The sequence below is a fragment of the Rana temporaria genome, chromosome 6 (assembly GCF_905171775.1).
Source record: "Rana temporaria chromosome 6, aRanTem1.1, whole genome shotgun sequence".
Lineage (NCBI taxonomy): Eukaryota > Metazoa > Chordata > Amphibia > Anura > Ranidae > Rana > Rana temporaria.
In genome coordinates, this window is record NC_053494.1 from 165224376 (window position 1) to 165240567 (window position 16192).

The following is a 16192-nucleotide window of genomic DNA, read 5'->3' on the forward strand; positions in this document are numbered from 1 at the left end:
TGCTGTTCCACATTCTGTCTGTTCCAGTTTTCTAAGCATGGAACAGACAGAATCTGAAGGAGATGTGCATGGCAGCCAATCAGCTTCTAGATTTTATTTTTTAAAACTTAGCTGATCAATAAGATGCTAGAAGCTGATTGGTTGTTACGCTGCACCTGGTTGTATACCTGTAGATTGGAGTACACCGATGTGATGTGTCCCACACCACCAGGTGCTGAGTCACCTCCTTCCCGAACTTCTAAACTTGGTTCTGTGTTGTACAGCCCACTTCCCGGACCTTCCAGCCGCCTCCCCCCAGCCTGCTCCCCGCTCTTCTTACCGGTGCTGAAGCTGTAGTCAGTCCGATCCTCTCCCCGGGACTCCTCCGCCACCGGACAGCTAGAAAGTTTCCCGCAGGAGGCAGCGTGCTGTCACTGCCACTTCCGCCCTCCTGTCATTCACTACTATAGTATGGCAGAGCTCTGTACCAGCGCCACCTACCGGCAGTCCGCGGTACAGCACACACATCCCATAATAAGGAGCTGCATTCCACACACAGACAGGTCCTGGAAAATGTGCTCAGAGTTCATCCATCATAGAGATCTGTGCTGAGGACTACTCTACATGGAGCAGGGCTGGATTCACACTGTCAGTCAATTGAACCATTTTGTTGAATTTCTGGCTAAAATGATCAGAGAAGAGCTTCACACGTCTCATTCCATCGCATATCCTCAAAAAAACAAGATTATTCCTCATTTCAGCACCGTTTCACAGCTGTACAGATTATTGCCTTACACCCCATTGGCCCACCCCACAGCCCCTGGTGTAAAGTGCAAATGTAGATCAATAATCTACCATTCAGTCCATTTTTTTTTTCAAGTGTGCAAAAACAAAAACACCAATAAGGGAACCAAAAGAGTACACTGAGGCCAGCCATACGTGGAGCAAATTTCCCTCAATCCCCCCATCAACAGGGGAATTCCTCCCGCGGAGCCATTGTATTCTACCAGTTGGGGGGCAGGAGAAGACCGTGATTATCGCGAACGGCTATCGCAAGAGGATGAAGAAAAGATGATCCGCAATCCGGTTCTTGCTCTAAAAATTTTGTAGTGTTTATTAACCACTTCCATACAGGGCACGTATACACCTTCCTGCCCAAGCCAATTTTCAGCTTTCAGCACTGTCGCACTTTGAATGGCAATTGCGCGGTCATGCTACACTGTACCCAAACAAAATTGGCGTCCTTTTTTTCCCACAAATAGAGCTTTCTTTTGGTGGTATTTGATGACCTCTGCGATTTTATTTTTTTTTGCGCAACAACTAAAAAAAGACTGAAAATTTTGAAAAAAAATACGTTTTTTTTTTTTTCTGTTAAATATTTTGTAAATAAGTAAGTTTTCTCTTTCAATTACGGGCACTGATATGGCGGCACTGATGGGCACCGATGAGATGGCACTGATGGACATCAATGAGGTAGTACTGACGGGCACAGATGAGGTGGCACTGATTGGCGGCGCTTGTATGCGGCACTGATGGGCACACATAGGCGGCACTGATGGGCACACATAGGCGGCACTGATGGGCACACATAGGCGGCACTGATGGGCACACATAGGCAGCACTGATGGGCACACAGGCGGCACTGGGCACTCATAGGTGGCACAGATGGGCACTCATGGGCGGCACTTATGGGTGGCACTGGTGGCTACTTATGGGTGGCACAGATGGGCACTGATAGGTGGGCACTGGGCATGGATGGGCACTGTGGGGTGGCACTGATTGACACTGTAGGGTGGCACTGATGGAGACTGGGGCGGCACTGATTAACCTATGTTGCCAGTCAGTGCCCATTTGTGGGCACTGATTGGCATAATTTTTTTTTGCTTTTTTTTTTTTTTACAGACTTTTTTTTTTTTTTAGCCTTTTTTTTTTGCCTTTTTTTTTGGATCTGCCCTTCCCTGGTCCAGGGTGGGCTTCCCTGGTGGTCCATGTGGCGATCCGAGGGGGGGCTGCGCTGATAAACAATCAGCGCGAACCCCCCCTGTCAGGAGAGCAGCCGTTCGGCTCTCCTCTACTCGCGTCTGTCAGACGCGAGTGCGGAAGAGCCGTCAACGGCTCTTCCTGTTTACATCGTGATCAGCCGTGATTTGACACGGCTGATCATGTGGTAAAGAGTCTCCGTGAGAGACTCTTTACCGAGATCGGTGTTGCGGGGTGTCACACTGACACCCCGCAACAACGATCGCCGCGATGCGCGCCCCCGGGGGCGCGCAGCGGCTTAGAATCCTGAGGACGTCATATGACGTCCGGTCAGGATTCTACAACCACTTTGCCGCCGTCAATCTGTCATTGGCGGGCGGCAAGTGGTTAACAAATTTACAAATGCAGCAATTTAGAAATCGGATGAAAGGTTTAGCGCTGGAAAACTATTTTTGATAGATAAAAAGTGCATTTTATATCCATCTGTATAGATCAGACCAAAATAAGGGACAAAAGAGGAGGAATGAGGGACAGAGGGACATTGCTCCAATCAGGGACAGTTGGGAGTTATGGTATCGGTACAATAAAATAGTATCAGTGCAACTCTATAGCTAATAGTTGTTTGTCAGGTTCAGCCAGACTTTTTTTTAGAAGCTTTCACCACTCATGCAGGTTGCCTTCTCATTTCTGGAATATCTTTAGCATTACTAAACAATCCAGCTGACAAACAGCTGCTGACTAGATTTACCAACAATTAGGAAGGGGGAGTCCAACAGACTGCATAGAAATGACATAGACTGCTTAGATAGGACCTAGCACCACATATCTGTTGGTTAAAGTGGAAATAAAGTCTAAAAGTAAAAAAAATAGAAGCAGGCAGACTCTTTATTGCAAAGGATACATACATCTCTTTTGCAAAAAAAAAAAACAACTAAAAAAACTACCTGCCTGCTCGCAGTCTTCTGTAGAATGTAAACATAGCTGTGCATGCGCAGCTCAGTTTACATTCCAGCACAGTGCCTTTGTGCCGGCATGACTGCATTCCTGTCCATGCAAAGGAGGGATTTTATCCCACACCAGCCAATCATTGGTCCAGCTTGGTTACATCTAATCCTTCATATCTCACATCTAGGGTGGATGCTGAAAGTGGTTGTAAACCCACTCTGACAACTTGCACCTACAAGTAAGCCTAGATTAAGGCTTACCTGTAGGTGCAAGAAATATCTCCTAAACCTACACGGTTAAGGAGATATTTGCAGAAAACACTGCACCGATGTCTACGGCGCATGAGCGTCCCAGTTTTATGAATGGGATCGTGCTGGGATTATGCCGGTCCCATGCGCATGCGCGAAATCTTGCCGGTCCCGCAGGAGTGACGTCATCGCCGTTTGGGCCACTCACAGCGCCGGAGCAGGGATATCCGGAAGGCACTCGGAGGGGACATATCGGCGGCGGACGAGGGGAACGAGAAGCTCTTCAGGGGCTTCGATCTCAGGTAAGTCATTCATAATGAGCTAGTATGCTATACATACTAGCTCATTATGACGTTCTCTTGAAGGTTTTTTTTTTTTTTTTTCAGGAAAAAAATAGGGTTTACTTACTCTTGAAATTGTGATTGTAATTGATGTAAGTGATTGTACACCATGGGTACGCAACCTGTGATCCTCCAGCTGTTGTGGAACTACAAGTCCCATCATGCCTCTGCCTTTGGAAGTCATGCTTGTTTAACTGACAGCCTTGCAATGCCTCTCGGGACTTGTAGTTCCGCAACAGCTGAATGGCCACAGGTTTAGCAACCATGCTGTAAACGATCACCTTGTAAAACAACCCATTCAGTTTAAAATAGAAATAAAAACAAAACATTTTTGTATAGATATAAAAGAAAACAAACAAACTTTTTAAATACCCTTTTCCCCCCTTTTTAGAAGTGATCACATTCCCTGTGTTCTCAGCTGCATAAGAGCTGGGGCAGGAGAAGCAGCAGCACACTGAGCTTCCCAGTGAAAGGCTGTGCGGGGGAGGCGTGTCCGGACACGTCTGATCATTGGAGAGCAGGCTGAGTTCCCAGCATAGCTAGAGAACTGGCCACGGTGTGCTCTCCTGCTAAGTGTGGTCAGTTTTTAATAGGAAAGCAGACAGACTGGCAGAAACACCAGGGATTTCACACAAAGGAAGCAATAAAAAGAGAACAGGATATTTTTTCATATAAGTACATGGTACAGCAGGCAAACATCAGGAATATGAAATGTTGGGGTAACAAACACTTTAGCCTGTGCTATATTGAGTCATTTCTGGTCTCTTCTCAGAGCTCCTGAAGCAATTTGCCTCTCTATACTCACCACAAGGGGCCACTCATTCAGCGCCTCCACCATTCAGAGAATATCTTGGGGTTGATTTATAAAACTGGGGCTAGATTCAGATAGGTTAGCGGATCTTTAGATCTGATTTACGTTCCGCCGGCGCAAGTTTTTGAGGCAAGTGCTGTATTCAGAAAGCACTTGCCTCTAAAGTTGCTGCGGCGTATCGTAAATCCCCCGGCGGAATTCAAATTCCGCGGCTAAGGGGCGTGTAGAATTTAAATCAGGCGCGTCCCCGCACCGAACGAACTGCGCATGCGCCGTCCCCTAAATTTCCCAGCGTGCATTGCTCCAAATGACGTCACTAGGACGTCATTGGTTTTGACGTGAACGTAATTTACGTCCATAGGTGTGTGCAGCCTATTGCATTAGGGTGTGCACAACAAAGCTCAAACACACATGCGTGTGTAATATACCATATATGGCAGTGGGCAAGTCAGTAGGGCTTTGTCAGCAGGGCAGAGAGCGGTGTCAATAGTATATCTTTATTTGTATTATTATTATTATTATTTTACATTTATTTTATTTTTTTTGAACATGAATTTTTTTTTTTAGGAGCCCTGTTTGGGGGGCTTTGGTGAAATATCAGTGGTATAAACAGACCCCTGATGTGTAACTTTTGGGACAGAGAAAGGAACTGAGAACAGAGATTCCCCAGTCCCTTTCTCTGCAGCCAGGCAGCAGGGGGAATCTGCATAGTACAGGGTGATTAGGGTGTGCCCAGGCACACCTTACACCCTATGTGCGCACGCCTATGTTTACGTCCATCCGTATTCGCGACCGACTTATGCAAACGACGTAAAAAATTAAAAATTCGACCCGGGAACGTCGCGTATACAAACAGAGGCGCCACCTAGCGGCCAGCGTGAGATTGCAGCCTAGAGATCTATGCGTAACTGATTCTATGAATCAGTCGCATAGATACGACGGACAGAACTCAGAGATACGATGGCGTATCAGGAGATACGCCGTCCTATCTCTATCTGAATCTGGCCCCTGGAGAGTGCAAAATCTAGAGCAGCTGTGCATGGTAGCCAATCAGCTTCCAGTTTTTTTTTTTGTCTAAGATTAAATTGAATGAGCCGACGTTAGCAGCTGATTGGCTGCCACGGAGAACTGCATCAGATTTCACACTTTCCAGTTTTAGTAAATCAACCCCTTGTATTATTTTGAAGGCATTCTGTGATTGGACAAGGTGGTAATTATGTCACCATCCACCCCTTCCTCTCCATCACTTTTTTGCACAAAAATTAGCTTCTGTTTCGTTTTACTGGTTCTTTATTATAAATCCAAATGCCAGAAAACACAGAAATGCAGAGTATATTTATCACATTTTAATCTAATAAGTGTTTTATATTTACAGCAAAAAATAATACAGTCTTTTTTTTATTTATTTTTTACCTATGACAAGAAAATAAGTATTTAATGTGTTGGTATATATGTCGTTTGTATGTACTGTACACACACAGCAACTCTACAGTTCTTCTATATACACAGAAATGAACATTGAAACATTCATCGGTTACATGCCAGTTTAATAAATAGAGCAAAACAATTTGGCACAATGCTCAACACAGAAGTGAATAAATAAAGGAACAAAAAAAATGAAATAAATAAGAGCAGGAGGTGTAAATCTGGTCCTACACATAGGAACTGCCGCAGCCAATGTGGAAGTCCATTTTCTGGTTGATGACACATTCGGCAGTCCCTATGTGAAAATCACTAGGAAAGCAGAGAAAACATGGAAGCTAGAACACAGAAATGTATACAATATCAGGGGTAAAATAGCTACAGTGCAATGCAGTGAATATGTAATCCAGTTGTAATGCCCAGAGAAGATTGCACAGGATGCGGGAATACACATTTCTATTGATTGTGCTTCTGTCTACATATTTATAATGGAAGAGCTCTAGGAGATCTCAGCTGTAAGTAGGAACGATCATATCAGGACGGGCGCTGTTTTATTCTTCTGAATCTTTTTATGTATTTGTAGTTACACCGGAATCCAGACTAAAATATATTGAAACTCATCATTGTATGAGCATAGCTACCCTCTAATAGGAAGTCTGATCACAGGAGCAAAAATACAAATTTTGGAGAGCAATAGGCTTAGGCATGTGTGCCAGGTGTGCCAGGTCACACCCTAATCACCTTGTGCAGTGCAGATTGCCCCTACTGCCCCGGCTCATTCCTGCCCCCCCGGCTTCCGTCCTCTCCTCTCCCAAAGGCTGCTGGCACACACGGGGGAAGTTTTCAAAGGAGCGAATGAACACAGTGGGGTAGATTCACTAAGACTTACGGCGGGCGTATCAGTAGATACGCCGTCGTAAGTCCGAATCCCCGCCGTCGTATATTTAAGCGTATTCTCAAACTGAGATACGCTTAAATATTGCTAAGATACGTCCGGCGTAAGTCTCCTACGCCGTCGTATCTTAAAGGGGAGTTCCAGCCATTTGTATGTTTATTAAAAGTCAGCAGCAACAAAAAGTGTAGCTGCTGGCTTTTAATAAACAGGCACTTACCTGCTCCAGCGCTCCAGCGACGCGCCGGCCGGGGCTCCGCTCCTCTCCCCCCCTCCCCGGCCGGCGTCTTCATCTTCAGTGTGGGCACCCGGCCGTGACAGCTTTCGGCTTCACGGCCGGGCACCCACTGCGCATGCGCGAGCGGCGCGGCACTGCGCGAGCGGCGCGGCCCGGCGCCGCGCCGTGTAATTGGCCAGGAGATCGCCTAGGACCTGTGACGTGTCCTAGGCGATCGCCTACAGCAGCCACTTCCTGAAGGCGACTAAGCTTAGTCGCCTACAGGAAGGAGGAAGTGGGACAGGAAGTCCCACTCGTGCTGAAGCCCCCACTCCCCCCCCAAAAAAATTACATGCCAAATGTGGCATGTAAGGGGGAGAGGAGTGGGTTAAGAGGAAGTTCCAAATTTGGGTGGAACTCCTCTTTAACTGCATATTTACGCTGGCCGCTAGGGGCGTATACGCTGATTTACGCCTAGAATATGTAAATCAGCTAGATACGCCTATTCACGAACGTACGCCCTGCCGTCGCAGTACAGATACGCCGTTTACGTTAGGCTTTTTCCGGCGTACAGATAAACCACCAAAAACATGGCGCAGCCAATGTTAACTATGGACGTCGGAACCGCGTAAAATTTTTCAAATTTGACGTCGTTTGCGTAACTCGTCCGTGAATGGGGCTGGCCGTAATTTACGTTCACGTCGAAATCATGACGATTTGCCAACGTCATTTGGAGCATGCGCACTGGGATACGTCCACGGACGGCGCATGCGCCGTTTGTTAAAAACGTAAAATACGTGGGGTCACTAGTATTTTACATAGAACACGCCCCCAACCAGCCTATTTTGAATTAGGCGGGCTTACGCCGGCCCAGTTACACTGCGCCGCCGTAAGTTTCAGCGCAAGTTCTTTGTGAATACAGGACCTGCGGCTCAAACTTACGGCAGCGTAGTGTATCTCAGATACGTGAATCTACCCCAGTAAGTGATCGGTGCCATGTGATTTTGCTTTGGAGTGCACACCCTAATGCAATAGGCTGTGCACACCTATGTCAAAAGGTTTTTACCTTAAAGCGAAGATCCACCCAAAAATTGAACTTCCGTTTTAAGTGTAGGTGACCCCCTGACATGCCACATTTGGCATGTCATTTTTTTGGGGTGGGGGGGGGATACCCTCTTTTTAGAGGGATTCAGCTCTCCATTCCTCCCGGGGCACTGCGGCGCCAGAAGGAAGTTTACCTCTCCCCTCTTTTGCCAATCTTTTGGGACAGGTCACAGGTTCCAGATGATTGCCCGGCCAGTCACGGTGCGCAACGTGGCTCGCGCATGCGCAGTGCGTGCCCGACTGGGAAGCCACAGCCAGATGCCCACAGTGAAAATTTCGGTGCCGCAGAGAGGAGGGAGAGAGGAGTGGAGCTTCGTACGCCCGCATCGATGGACCGTGGGACAGGTGAGTGTCCGATTAGTAAAAGTCAGCAGCTACACTTTTTGTAGCTACTGACTTTTATATGGGTGGAACTCTGCTTTAAAGCGGAACTTTTTTTTGTTTTAACTTTGAATAGTAAAACATTTTTTTTTTCTGCCAGTTAATACCTTATACAGCCCACTTCCTGTTTCTTGTCTGGTAAAAAGCCTAGGCTTATGACATCATGCAAAACTCTCTCTTACTCTTGTGAGAGTTTGCCAGGAAGAGAGGAGGGGTGAGTCATAAGAGGGCCAATGAGAGCTGTAGAGCTTGAGGTGTGTCTGTGTAAATCCAGGAAGTGAACAGGCAGCAGCTTCAGCTTCCCACAGTTAAAATGGATGCAGCCAGACTCAGTGGAGGGAGATTTATGACGCATATTTGGCAAGTACATTATCACAGTATATATAAAGCAATATGCAAAGTGGTTGGAGGGAAGCTTCAGAATGGCAAAGATGTTTTTATTACAAATGATTAGGTAGATTCAGGTACGTGAGCCTAAAGATGCAGCGGCGTAGCTTAGCCTGTTTAGGCTACGCCGCCGTAAATTAGCTAGGCTAGTAATGATTCTAAACCAACTTACCTGCTAATTTACGGCGGCGTAGCCTCAAACGAGCGGGCGTAAGGACACCTAATTCAAATGACTTGGAGGGGGGGCGTGTATCATGGTAATGAGGCTTGATCTCACGTTTTTGAAGTTTTTTGTCACTGCGCATGCGCTGGGCGACTACATTTCCCAGTGCGCATTGCGGCTAAGTACGCCGTACGGCCCTATTGATTTTGACGTGGACGGAAACAAAGTAAATCCCGATTCGCGGACGACTTACGCAAATGATGTAAAAATTTCGAATTTCGCAGCGGGAACGGCGGCCATACTTAAAATTAATATTCCACTAGAGCCTAGCACTAACTTTACGCGGCCTATCTCTTACGTAAACGGCGTAAAAGTACTGCGTCGGCCTGGCGTTCATTCATGAATCGGCGTATCCCCTCATTTACATAAACTACGCCGCCGCAATGGAAGCGCCATCTAGCGGCCATCAGAAACATTGCAATCTAAGATAGGACGGCGCAAGCCGTCGTATCTTAGATATGTTTAGATATGTTTAAGTGTATCTCTGTTAGAGAATACACTTAAACATAGGTCGGTGCAGATTCAGAGTTAGGTCGGCTTATTTGTAGATAAGCCGGCCTAACTCTTTCTGAATCTACCTATATGTGAGCAGACTGCAGTTCCTCTTTAATGCATTCTATACATTATGGTAAAGAAACTTCTACTAGCTGCCCCTCCCATCCCCATTCCATGATTAAATGTACATTTGGCCAAAGGGAATGTATATGTAGTTTGGGTACCTGGATATGATTTCTATAAAATAATTTGTATTGTGTATCACTACAGGAATGACCTTTAGTACTGAAGAGAGAATGGTAGGAAGTGCTGTTTTGAAATCACATTCAGGCCCTGCTTCCTATATTAACGTATAGAGAACCAAAATCACCTAGTCATAGTGACACACGCAATATATACACAGGAACAGTGTAGGTGGTTATATTAAGCAACAGTACATATTCATCAAAGGTTATGCTTGGGGAACAGATCCTGAGGCTCTCTTTTGTAAATATATCTCTGTTATAAAAATGTCTGAATTCCCATATGTACTGTAACTCCATGATGCAGGGCATAAAGGCTCACCTGTCTATAAGTTCTGAATTTTATTTCTAAAGTTTACAACTGTTTTGTCACTGTAACGGGAGGTCCGTGGTACCCAGAAGCTCTTACACAGATTGAGCCAGGAAATAAGGGACATATGTTGGATTGTTTTAACATGGGTCTGTAATCCACATTATATTCAAAAATGTCTACAAGAACTAATTACAGGTTGTTGATTCTGAACCCAACAGGTCAATAGAGTGACTCATTCACGTGGGAACACAGACTGTTAAGGGGGTAATTAAGTCTGCTACTGCCATGTAAACTAACCTTAGTCTGGCTTCTAAAGACCTTTTCATTGTGTGATGCTAATTGACACTGCATTGTGTGAATTTCTATTGATGATAAATGTGTATTGTATAGCAGGTGAGAAGAGCCGGAGTCATGATGTCTGACTTGTCAGCTGTAGCTAATTGGCTCATGTGGATTGTGTCAGACCTGGCGCAAGAAAGTCTACCCAAGATGTGTATTGGAGGCTCGTTAGGAAGCATTGTATAATGTTGTGGGTGGAGTCATTGTTCATATTTAGTTGATGACCGTATATAGAGAGCCTGAGTTTCACATTAAAGGATCTATTCATTTTGAACCAGAGCTGTGTGTGTCTCGTTTCTGGGGAATCCTATGGGTCGTGTTCGTCTGCTGGATTGTGGAGTGTCGATAAGCTGTCGTGGGTTGGTGGAACGGAATATCGTAAACGGCATTAACCCCTGACCGTTACAGTCACGTTTTTGGGAATATGAAATATTTTAGCAATGTTTGTTGAAGCTTTTAAAGCACCATTCAGCTCCAGTTCATAAATGTTGAGCATATATCCTAATGAGAGTGCTGAATGACACTTTGCTAGCAGGCTTCAGACACTCCTTGAAGCTTGTTGAAAGCCTACTGAAGCCTGCAACCTGCTTGCTTAAAGTGGCAATCAACACTCCCAGGTTCTGTGTTCGGCATTTGCAAACTGGAGTTGAATGGTACATTAAAAGCTTCAACAAAGTTTACAAAAGGCTCTGCAAATGCTTTGTCAAAGTGTGCTGCTTTCTCTGCTCTTATATAAGCTGAAGACCATGTGAAAGAGTACTTTTTCTGCTATGCTGAGCAGAGAGCAATGCAAGCTGCTGCAGGTAAATGCAGGAACCTGTAGGTGGCGATATACCTGCTGGATGCTCTCCTTTTTAGGTGAATTAATGATTTCATTGGGTAATATAATAAGAGAAGGGGCTAGGCTGTAAGGCACAACTCCAATACATCCTAGAACAGACTTTCTCAACCTTTTTATCCCAGAGGAACCCTTGAAATAACTTTCAAGTCCCAGGGAACCCGTGCCAAGATTAGCCAAAGTTTTGTGTGTGGGGGTGGAGCGTCATAAAATATATGCCCTCAGGAGTTGCCACCCCCTACGTAATACATCTCAAAAATACACAGGTTATATGGGACTTTGCGTGTACCTCCTGGGATGTAATAAACAGATACAAATATTATGTATAAAAGCATAACATTTTTATTTTTATTGAGAATATCACAAATGGTCAGCTATCTGAGGTGGTTATTTCCCTGTCTTCAAAAATCAGCTAAAGTAAGACCAACATCTCGCAGCTGCAGGCATCATTCAGATATCGCCGTCTTCAGCCGGCGATTCTGTGCACCAGAAGAACGATCAAAGCGGCGGTTCCGCCGCTCGATCGTTCTTCTAGGCAGCGGGAGGGGACGCCCCCCCCTCCCGCCGCCATCCGGTGCTTCTCCGGGCTCTCCCGTGCCATCGGGGGCCCGGAGAGCGAATCGGACGGCGCTCGTTGGTGAACCATAGAGATGACTGTCACAGTCATCTCTATGACCGTCGGAGGACCGGGCGCGACGTTATGATGTCACGTTTGGTACCCGGAAGTAAACAAAGCCGCAATCGCGGCTGTCGGCATGTAATCGGTGATTTTTTTTTTTACCGATTTCATGCTTGTAAGCCTGTAGGAGAGATGTGGGGTCTTATTGAGTGTAAAAAGAAAAAAATGATAAAAAAAAGAAAAAAAAATGATAAAAAAAAAAATTTAAAACGCCCCTGTCCCGGTCGCTCGCGTGCAGAAGCGAACGCGCATGCAAGTCCCGCCCACATATGTAAACACCGTTCAAACCCCACATGTGAGGTATCATCGCGTGTGGTAGAGCGTGTGCAACAATTCTAGCACTAGACCTCCTCTGTAACTCAAAAATAGTAACCTGTAAAAAAATGTAAAGCGTCGCCTATGGAGATTTTTAAGTACCGAAGTTTGGCGCCATTCCATGAGTGTGCGCAATTTTAAAGCGTGACATGTTAGGTATCTATTTACTCGGCGTAACATCGTCTTTCACATTATACCAAAAAATTGGGCTAACTTTACTGTTTTGTTATTTTTTAATTCATGAAACTGTTTTTTTCCCTAAAAAAAGGCGTTTGAAAAATTATTGCGCAAATACCGTGCGAGAAAAAAAGTTGCAATGACCGCCATTTTATTCCCTAAGGTGTCTGCTAAAAAATATATATAATGTTTGGGGATTCTGATTAATTTTCTAGCAAAAAAATTGAGATTTTTACATGAAGGAGAGAAGTGCCAAAATAGGCCCGGTAACGAAGTGGTTAAATACTAGGAAGCCGGCGGGCCTTAATTTTGAATGGGACATCACTCATTTTTATGAGTGAAGCATTAATCAGGTCTTTTGTAGGTATTAGTTTATTTAAAATATTTTTTTCAAATTTTGATATATTTTTTTCAATTGTTTTCCTTATTTTTTCCTTTTTGATTTTCTGAACTTCTTGATAACAATCAATTTTAGGCATAGAGTGTAATGTGGTTGGTTTCTGTTTCCCCTTCTTTGGCAGATGGGTTCTCCATATGTTTTTCCTCTGTAACATTAAATTAGTGCTTTGGTCTAGATTTTCCATGTGCACATGTATGATTTTTTGAGAATTGAATGTGAACTTTGTTGGTACATTGTTTTATTTTTTAATATTATCTCTTAGCATAATTTTGTCTCAGATAAATTATTTGTTTTATATGAGACATAAGATTCATTATGTGTGTGTGTGTGTGTAATATATATATATATATATATATATATATATATATATATATATATATATATATATATATATATATATATTCTGAATAGGATATTAGAAGGACTCTGCAATAATAGCATTACTTAAATATATATCTGTTTGTGTATTTTTCATCTATATTAGTTACGGTATGTTGCAGATATGTAGCTTTTTTGGAGTATATGTCACTGTATAGGTTTAAAGTTGCTAAAGTTGTAAAAATGTATATTTTTACTTTTTTTCTCTTAAATGTATTTAGACTATTTTAAGCATTTTTGGCTAAACAGGTCATGGGCTCTCCATTGTCGATGCCTGATTTCCAATTGTTAGGTTAATTGATTATTAAGATATTTTATTTGTGTTTGTATATATACACTTGTATATGTTTCTGTCACTTGAGCTATGATTAAGCACCAGTCGAGGTGTGAAACGTGTTAGCTGATAGCTGTGGTTCACCAACATTTGCTGTATGTTTTACTGCTTTGATATCATATGGAATAAAGGTGATTGCGTTGAAGTCCAGACTTCTTTCTTCCTTCATGTTTCTGCTGCAAGCCCGGCCGTCACCCACTTCATATTCAGAGGCTACAGAGCAGAAGGGGAGCTGATTTTACTGAAGCAGTGCATGGTGTGTAACTATCTCAGATGGCTGACTTGTGGATATGTTTTTTAAACTTATTTATATATTTGATATTTTCAATAAAAAAATAATAATTATGCTTTTATACATAGTATTTGTATCCCAGGAAGTGCACACAAAGTCCCATATAACCTGTGTGTTTTTGAGCCATGCTAAGATTAGTTCATAGGGAAAAAGCTCCATACAAAGGTGGTCAGGGAGAAAAATGCCCTCTTGGCTCTGCAAAATGGAGGAACCCTTGTTGAAAATTGCTATCCTAAAGCACAGAACACATTTAGGAACTACAGTAGTGCCTTGGATTACGAGCATTATCCGCTTGTAATCCAAATCACTCGTATATCAAAGCAAGTTTCCCCATAGGAATCAATGGAAACTCAGATAATTCTTTCCACAGCGACTGCTTGTCTATGCAGTACTGGATGTGGCCAGAGGTGGGGGGGCGCAGGAGACACTCGAAGATGCTCATAGACACTTGAAGACATTCGGGAAAGGAGTGTCTCTGAGCATCACCGGCGCCCCCACACCTCTGGCCAAATGCAGTACTGTGCACCCCAGAGGCTTGAACCATGCTTGAACCCTGCTTGTCTTGCAAGACAATGCTCTCAAACAGAGTCAGGATAAAAAAAAAGAACAGCTCGTATTTTGAAACTCTTGTGAACCGCGTTACTTGCAATCCAAGGTTTTACTGTACATGGAGTTTCATAAAAATCAGTGTTCAGCAGTAAGCAATCAGAAATTGTATTTCACAACTTATTAATATGCTAAAATCTGATATCTGAATGCTCACTCCAGTACATTAAACAATGTTCTTTTCAAAGCCCCAGTCCTTTATACTCACTGAATTGCTAAAGGGTGACTCATATTTCCGTCGCAGATTTTGGTCTCTAAGAATACCTTACCAAATCTCTTGTAGTAGTGCTTACACTCACGCCAGTAATGTGACTAATGTAATGTGTTTATTAATGAAAAACTTTCCCAAGTTACATCACACTCGGGAATGCTGCACCTACTTTGTGCTATGCTACTCTTCACTGTGAGATGCAGACATTTATGGAATACATTTATTTACACAGGCTAAGAAGACAGAAGTTGAATGATTGTGTAACAATACCGGAAATGGTTATGCTGAGTTATACATGGACGTAGTAGCTAGTAGCTCACTCCCACTATGCCATAAAACCAGAAAGATCACATTTTTTGGAATGCTGTGGAATTGATCATTGATAGCATTTGCTCTGAGTTAAATGTTTTTTTTTTTTTTTTTGTGCCAGGACCACAAACTGTAATTTTCACACTACCAAATAATCGCTAATATTTAAAATGCCCTACTAATTATTTTATCTGGTTCTTTCTAGTGAACTGGAAAACACAGACTACAGGGTCTGTTCATACAGATGGTGAATACAGTTCTGTATCCAAGCCTGTATGTTCTGCTTGACTTGGATTCTTTTTCAAGAGGGAAGGCTTGCTGGGGAGCAGTCAAAGTATACCTGTCACCAGAGTACTATGGGGGCAACGTCAGTGATCTCCTATTTCAAAATTCTAGTTGCCTGAGCACTGAATTCTTTAAATGAGAAGTTCATTAAAAGCTTTATAGGTTTTAGGTTTAGCCAAAAATGCCTAAAATAGTCTAAATACATTTAAGATCAAAAAAGTTTAAATATAAATGTTAACAACTTTAGCAACTATAAACCTTTACAGCTTTTTAGGCTGGGCTTTTCCTATGGGTCACAGTAGTGCAAGTCGTTTTGCACTCCTGTGACCCGTTTTCAGCAGAGAGCAGTCTGAAGTCCACTCTCCGCTGACGTCACCAGGATCAGTCGAGGCAGCGCATCATCCCAACTTAGGAAGCATCGATGCGCCAGCTGCCTGGACTTAAACGCGGAAGTAAACCCATCGATTTAACAGTTTCAAAAAGCAGTTACATTTCCGGCATGCCGTGATTGCTAACGGTCACATTGGTTGTGCTCTCAACCAAACTGTCAAACCATCCAATGGCTGGTGTCATAACTGATCACATGTGCAGTACCATGGCAGTTGAAGATTAAACATAGGCCAAGATGGCAGCTTCCTTGGCTGAAAATTATAGGTGGGTTTACTTACACTTTAAGGCAGTCTCAGCCTCTCAACGAGCCGCTGAGTTGGCCGCTCCCCAGCCCTTTACAGCTCATGGCTTCAATGAGCGTAGAGGAACAGAGCAGGATAAATGCTGACTAAAAGGAAAAAAAAAAAGAATGGCAGCAGCTCTCTGCTTGGGGAGGTGAGAGAACGGAGCCATTGGCGATGTTCGTGGCTCGGTTCTCAATTAAGAGGTGGCAGGGGGGACAGATCCAGCATCAGTCTGATGCTGCATCCACCTAGAGAAGTATGAATCTAGAAACAAATAAAAAACATACTTCTCTTTTAAATGTTAAAAAGTATAGCTGCTTGGCTATCAATCTGCCCCACAGACTTTAAGGGCTCATTCACACTTCATGCATTGGG

General features: G+C 43.7%; 1 protein-coding gene across 3 annotated transcripts in view; it reads right to left on the minus strand.

The window, feature by feature from the left end:
- The window catches only part of MAP3K20 (mitogen-activated protein kinase kinase kinase 20), a 277073-nt gene extending 276670 nt beyond the window's left edge, over positions 1–403 (minus strand). For 2 of the 3 annotated variants that reach the window (XM_040357733.1, XM_040357731.1), the window contains exon 1: positions 320–403. The gene's annotated coding sequence lies outside the window, so the exon portion shown is untranslated. The remainder of the gene's footprint in view (positions 1–319) is intronic. The other variant, XM_040357734.1, reaches the window with a different exon arrangement.
- Between the last annotated feature and the right edge of the window lie 15789 nt (positions 404–16192).